At 45.7% G+C, this 7,857-nt stretch overlaps 1 long non-coding RNA gene across 1 annotated transcript; it reads left to right on the forward strand.

The window, feature by feature from the left end:
- Positions 1 to 5,204: 5,204 nt before the first annotated feature.
- LOC131128293 (uncharacterized) lies at positions 5,205 to 7,137 on the forward strand. The gene is made up of 3 exons (XR_009129620.1): positions 5,205 to 6,105; positions 6,336 to 6,855; positions 7,097 to 7,137. It is a non-coding gene; the product is annotated as an uncharacterized LOC131128293 (long non-coding RNA).
- Positions 7,138 to 7,857: the final 720 nt, after the last annotated feature.

Genomic DNA, 7,857 nt, shown 5'->3' on the forward strand with positions numbered 1-7,857 from the left:
ACCGGCTAACCGACTTGGCCACCAGAACTGCAGTATGTATGTCTGCACCCAGCAAACTAACTTGGCCTCTTCAACTGCAGTATGTATGTATGTATGTATGTATGCACGTATCCACACAGGTACCACAGTTGGCCTGCAGTTTGGATGCGACCAGAACCAGCTAACCGACTTGGCCACCAGAACTGCAGTATTTATGTCTGCACCCAGCTAACTAACTTGGCCTCTTCAACTGCAGTATGTATGTATGTATGTATGCACGTATCCACACAGGTACCACAGTTGGCCTGCAGTTTGGATGCGACCAGAACCGGCTAACCGACTTGGCCACCAGAACTGCAGTATGTATGTCTGCACCCAGCTAACTAACTTGGCCTCTTCAACTGCAGTATGTATGTATGTATTTATGTATGTATGCACGTATCCACACAGGTACCACAGTTGGCCTGCAGTTTGGATGCGACCAGAACCGGCTAACCGACTTGGCCACCAGAACTGCAGTATGTATGTCTGCACCCAGCTGACTAACTTGGCCTCTTCAACTGCAGTATGTATGTATGCACGTATCCACACAGGTACCACAGTTGGCCTGCAGTTTGGATGCGACCAGAACCGGCTAACCGACTTGGCCACCAGAACTGCAGTATGTATGTCTGCACCCAGCTAACTAACTTGGCCTCTTCAACTGCAGTATGTATGTATGTATGCACGTATCCACACAGGTACCACAGTTGGCCTGCAGTTTGGATGCGACCAGAACCGGCTAACCGACTTGGCCACCAGAACTGCAGTATGTATGTCTGCACCCAGCTAACTAACTTGGCCTCTTCAACTGCAGTATGTATGTATGTATTTATGTATGTATGCACGTATCCACACAGGTACCACAGTTGGCCTGCAGTTTGGATGCGACCAGAACCGGCTAACCGACTTGGCCACCAGAACTGCAGTATGTATGTCTGCACCCAGCTGACTAACTTGGCCTCTTCAACTGCAGTATGTATGTATGCACGTATCCACACAGGTACCACAGTTGGCCTGCAGTTTGGATGCGACCAGAACCGGCTAACCGACTTGGCCACCAGAACTGCAGTATGTATGTCTGCACCCAGCTAACTAACTTGGCCTCTTCAACTGCAGTATGTATGTATGTATGCACGTATCCACACAGGTACCACAGTTGGCCTGCAGTTTGGATGCGACCAGAACCGGCTAACCGACTTGGCCACCAGAACTGCAGTATGTATGTCTGCACCCAGCAAACTAACTTGGCCTCTTCAACTGCAGTATGTATGTATGTATGTATGCACGTATCCACACAGGTACCACAGTTGGCCTGCAGTTTGGATGCGACCAGAACCAGCTAACCGACTTGGCCACCAGAACTGCAGTATTTATGTCTGCACCCAGCTAACTAACTTGGCCTCTTCAACTGCAGTATGTATGTATGTATGTATGCACGTATCCACACAGGTACCACAGTTGGCCTGCAGTTTGGATGCGACCAGAACCGGCTAACCGACTTGGCCACCAGAACTGCAGTATGTATGTCTGCACCCAGCTGACTAACTTGGCCTCTTCAACTGCAGTATGTATGTATGCACGTATCCACACAGGTACCACAGTTGGCCTGCAGTTTGGATGCGACCAGAACCGGCTAACCGACTTGGCCACCAGAACTGCAGTATGTATGTCTGCACCCAGCTAACTAACTTGGCCTCTTCAACTGCAGTATGTATGTATGCACGTATCCCCACAGGTACCACAGTTGGCCTGCAGTTTGGATGCGACCAGAACCGGCTAACCGACTTGGCCACCAGGACTGCAGTATGTATGTCTGCACCCAGCTAACTAACTTGGCCTCTTCAACTGCAGTATGTATGTATGCACGTATCCACACAGATACCACAGTTGGCCTGCAGTTTGGATGCGACCAGAACCGGCTAACCGACTTGGCCACCAGAACTGCAGTATGTATGTCTGCACCCAGCTAACTAACTTGGCCTCTTCAACTGCAGTATGTATGTATGCACGTATCCACACAGATACCACAGTTGGCCTGCAGTTTGGATGTGACCAGAACCGGCTAACCGACTTGGCCACCAGAACTGCAGTATGTATGTCTGCACCCAGCTAACTAACTTGGCCTCTTCAACTGCAGTATGTATGTATGTATGCACGTATCCACACAGGTACCACAGTTGGCCTGCAGTTTGGATGCGACCAGAACCGGCTAACCGACTTGGCCACCAGAACTGCAGTATGTATGTCTGCACCCAGCAAACTAACTTGGCCTCTTCAACTGCAGTATGTATGTATGTATGTATGCACGTATCCACACAGGTACCACAGTTGGCCTGCAGTTTGGATGCGACCAGAACCAGCTAACCGACTTGGCCACCAGAACTGCAGTATTTATGTCTGCACCCAGCTAACTAACTTGGCCTCTTCAACTGCAGTATGTATGTATGTATGTATGCACGTATCCACACAGGTACCACAGTTGGCCTGCAGTTTGGATGCGACCAGAACCGGCTAACCGACTTGGCCACCAGAACTGCAGTATGTATGTCTGCACCCAGCTAACTAACTTGGCCTCTTCAACTGCAGTATGTATGTATGTATTTATGTATGTATGCACGTATCCACACAGGTACCACAGTTGGCCTGCAGTTTGGATGCGACCAGAACCGGCTAACCGACTTGGCCACCAGAACTGCAGTATGTATGTCTGCACCCAGCTGACTAACTTGGCCTCTTCAACTGCAGTATGTATGTATGCACGTATCCACACAGGTACCACAGTTGGCCTGCAGTTTGGATGCGACCAGAACCGGCTAACCGACTTGGCCACCAGGACTGCAGTATGTATGTCTGCACCCAGCTAACTAACTTGGCCTCTTCAACTGCAGTATGTATGTATGCACGTATCCACACAGATACCACAGTTGGCCTGCAGTTTGGATGCGACCAGAACCGGCTAACCGACTTGGCCACCAGAACTGCAGTATGTATGTCTGCACCCAGCTAACTAACTTGGCCTCTTCAACTGCAGTATGTATGTATGCACGTATCCACACAGATACCACAGTTGGCCTGCAGTTTGGATGTGACCAGAACCGGCTAACCGACTTGGCCACCAGAACTGCAGTATGTATGTCTGCACCCAGCTAACTAACTTGGCCTCTTCAACTGCAGTATGTATGTATGTATGTATGCACGTATCCACACAGGTACCACAGTTGGCCTGCAGTTTGGATGCGACCAGAACCAGCTAACCGACTTGGCCACCAGAACTGCAGTATTTATGTCTGCACCCAGCTAACTAACTTGGCCTCTTCAACTGCAGTATGTATGTATGTATGTATGCACGTATCAACACAGGTACCACAGTTGGCCTGCAGTTTGGATGCGACCAGAACCGGCTAACCGACTTGGCCACCAGAACTGCAGTATGTATGTCTGCACCCAGCTAACTAACTTGGCCTCTTCAACTGCAGTATGTATGTATGTATGCACGTATCCACACAGGTACCACAGTTGGCCTGCAGTTTGGATGCGACCAGAACCGGCTAACCGACTTGGCCACCAGAACTGCAGTATGTATGTCTGCACCCAGCTGACTAACTTGGCCTCTTCAACTGCAGTATGTATGTATGCACGTATCCACACAGGTACCACAGTTGGCCTGCAGTTTGGATGCGACCAGAACCGGCTAACCGACTTGGCCACCAGAACTGCAGTATGTATGTCTGCACCCAGCTAACTAACTTGGCCTCTTCAACTGCAGTATGTATGTATGCACGTATCCCCACAGGTACCACAGTTGGCCTGCAGTTTGGATGCGACCAGAACCGGCTAACCGACTTGGCCACCAGGACTGCAGTATGTATGTCTGCACCCAGCTAACTAACTTGGCCTCTTCAACTGCAGTATGTATGTATGCACGTATCCACACAGATACCACAGTTGGCCTGCAGTTTGGATGCGACCAGAACCGGCTAACCGACTTGGCCACCAGAACTGCAGTATGTATGTCTGCACCCAGCTAACTAACTTGGCCTCTTCAACTGCAGTATGTATGTATGCACGTATCCACACAGATACCACAGTTGGCCTGCAGTTTGGATGTGACCAGAACCGGCTAACCGACTTGGCCACCAGAACTGCAGTATTTATGTCTGCACCCAGCTAACTAACTTGGCCTCTTCAACTGCAGTATGTATGTATGTATGTATGTATGCACGTATCCACACAGGTACCACAGTTGGCCTGCAGTTTGGATGCGACCAGAACCGGCTAACCGACTTGGCCACCAGAACTGCAGTATGTATGTCTGCACCCAGCTAACTAACTTGGCCTCTTCAACTGCAGTATGTATGTATGTATGCACGTATCCACACAGGTACCACAGTTGGCCTGCAGTTTGGATGCGACCAGAACCGGCTAACCGACTTGGCCACCAGAACTGCAGTATGTATGTCTGCACCCAGCTGACTAACTTGGCCTCTTCAACTGCAGTATGTATGTATGCACGTATCCACACAGGTACCACAGTTGGCCTGCAGTTTGGATGCGACCAGAACCGGCTAACCGACTTGGCCACCAGAACTGCAGTATGTATGTCTGCACCCAGCTAACTAACTTGGCCTCTTCAACTGCAGTATGTATGTATGTATGCACGTATCCACACAGGTACCACAGTTGGCCTGCAGTTTGGATGCGACCAGAACCGGCTAACCGACTTGGCCACCAGAACTGCAGTATGTATGTCTGCACCCAGCTAACTAACTTGGCCTCTTCAACTGCAGTATGTATGTATGTATGTATGTATGTATGCACGTATCCACACAGGTACCACGGTTGGCCTGCAGTTTGGATGCGACCAGAACCGGCTAACCGACTTGGCCACCAGAACTGCAGTATGTATGTCTGCACGCAGCTAACTAACTTGGCCTCTTCAACTGCAGTATGTATGTATGCACCCAGCTAACTAACTTGGCCTCTTCAACTGCAGTATGTATGTATGTATGTATGTATGTATGCACGTATCCACACAGGTACCACGGTTGGCCTGCAGTTTGGATGCGACCAGAACCGGCTAACCGACTTGGCCACCAGAACTGCAGTATGTATGTCTGCACGCAGCTAACTAACTTGGCCTCTTCAACTGCAGTATGTATGTATGTATGTATGTATGTATGTATGTATGTATGTATGTATGTATGTATGTATGTATGTATGTATGTATATATGCACGTATCCACACAGGTACCACAGTTGGCCTGCAGTTTGGATGCGACCAGAACCGGCTAACCGACTTGGCCACCAGAACTGCAGTATGTATGTCTGCACCCAGCTAACTAACTTGGCCTCTTCAACTGCAGTATGTATGTATGTATGCACGTATTCACACAGGTACCACAGTTGGCCTGTTGAACTGCAGTTTGGATGCAACCAGAACCGGCTAACCGACTTGGCCTGTTGAACTGCAGTATGTATGTATGTATGTATGTATGTTTGCACCCAGCTAACTAACTTGGCCTCTTCAACTGCAGTATGTATGTATGTATGTATGCACGTATCCACACAGGTACCACAGTTGGCCTGCAGTTTGGATGCGACCAGAACCGGCTAACCGACTTGGCCACCAGAACTGCAGTATGTATGTCTGCACCCAGCTAACTAACTTGGCCTCTTCAACTGCAGTATGTATGTATGTATGTATGTATGCACGTATCCACACAGGTACCACAGTTGGCCTGCAGTTTGGATGCGACCAGAACCGGCTAACCGACTTGGCCACCAGAACTGCAGTGTGTATGTATGTATGTATGTTTGCACGTATCCACACAGGTACCACAGTTGGCCTGTTGAACTGCAGTGTGGATGCAACCAGAACCAGCTAACTAACTTGGACTCTTGAAGTGCAGTATTTGTATGTATTACGTATATATATTTATGTATTTGTGCACCCAGCTAACTAACCTGTCCTGTTGAACTGCAGTGTGGATGCAACCAGAACCAGCTAACTCACCTGTCCTGTTGAACTGCAGTTTGGATGCGACCAGAACCGGCTAACCGACTTGGCCACCAGAACTGCAGTATGTAAGTATGCACCTAGCTACTATGCCAGCAACTTTTCTCGATACACTCTACTAAATTGTACTTCACCAAATGTCTGAGCTGCCAAGTAATTTTTGGCAGACTAACTAAAACATGCTAGCTTATGATACTGACATTGTGCTGAGTCGTGTTTCTACAGATGTCTGCTAAAGTGCTAAATCTCAATGTCAAATGCAAAATCTGAACTAACTGTCTTTATTTTTTTGTACCAGGTACCTTTTAAAGACGCGCAAAGATGGATACCTTCATGTGGAGTTGTTTTTAATCATCCATATTCATTCAACCACTTATTTGTTCTTATCCTTAAGGTAAGAGGTAAGGTAAGGTAAGCCTTTTTACTGGGTAAAAGCACAGACTTTGAAAACTTGCCATGGGGATAAACGTTGTCACACAAGTTAACCACTGTAAAAAAACAAAAAAGGCAAACTATTTAAACGTAAGGTCACACAAGTGTCAAAAGAATTTAAACACACTCACTGCGCAGTTTGTGTAAAAGGGGAAAAATTTCTTGTGTATGGTGTTTTCAAAAAGTATAACAGAAACTTGTCACAAATGTATGAAATAACTTCTTAACAAGAGCTCTTGTGTGTGTCAAAATCAAAACAAAAATCAAAATGTGCAAACTTCACAAAAGCAAAAGGTGCAAAACATTGTTGGGACAAGTGTTAAAAGGTTGGTCACACAAGTTAACCACTGTAAAACTGGAACAAAATGTGTATACTGTGTCTGAAGGTTTAAAAAAAAATAAAGAGGTCTTGTGTGTGTGTGTCATAATCAAAGCACTTGTGTGACAAATGTAAAAATAACACTAACTCAAAGGTTTTTTTTTCCAGGAAACACGGTAAAACAAAGGGTAAAAAAAAACTGAATAACAGCTCTTGTGTTTGCCATGGTGTCAAAAACTGCAAACTTGACCAAAAAAAAACAAAAAATTTGCAAAATGTTGTGACAAGTGTGATTTTTTTTTTTGAAGGTTTAAAAAAAATAAAGAGGTCTTGTGTGTGTGTGTGTGTGTCATAATCAAAGCACTTGTGTGACAAATCTAAAAATAACACTAACTCAAAGGTTTTTTTTTTCAGGAAACACGGTAAAACAAAGGGTCACAAAAAATTTAATAACGACAGCTCTTGTGTTTGCCATGGTGTCAAAAACTGCAAACTTGGCAAAAAAATGTGCAAAATGTTGTGACAAGTGTGATGATTTTTTTTTTTTGCACGTTTAAAAAGAACAAGAGGTCTTGTGTGTGTGTGTGTGTCATAATCAAAGCACTAACTTGAAAAACACTTGTGTGACAAATCTAAAAATAACACTAACTCAAAGGTTTTTTTTTCCAGGAAACACGGTAAAACAAAGGGTAAAAAAAAAACTGAATAACAGCTCTTGTGTTTGCCATGGTGTCAAAAACTGCAAACTTGACCAAAAAAAAACAAAAAATTTGCAAAATGTTGTGACAAGTGTGATTTTTTTTTGAAGGTTTAAAAAAAATAAAGAGGTCTTGTGTGTGTGTGTGTGTGTCATAATCAAAGCACTTGTGTGACAAATCTAAAAATAACACTAACTCAAAGGTTTTTTTTTTTCAGGAAACACGGTAAAACAAAGGGTCACAAAAAAATTAATAACGACAGCTCTTGTGTTTGCCATGGTGTCAAAAACTGCAAACTTGGCAAAAAAATGTGCAAAATGTTGTGACAAGTGTGATGATTTTTTTTTTTGCACGTTTAAAAAGAACAAGAG

This window comes from Doryrhamphus excisus, chromosome 4 (genome assembly GCF_030265055.1).
Source record: "Doryrhamphus excisus isolate RoL2022-K1 chromosome 4, RoL_Dexc_1.0, whole genome shotgun sequence".
In the NCBI taxonomy this organism is placed as follows: Eukaryota; Metazoa; Chordata; class Actinopteri; order Syngnathiformes; family Syngnathidae; genus Doryrhamphus; species Doryrhamphus excisus.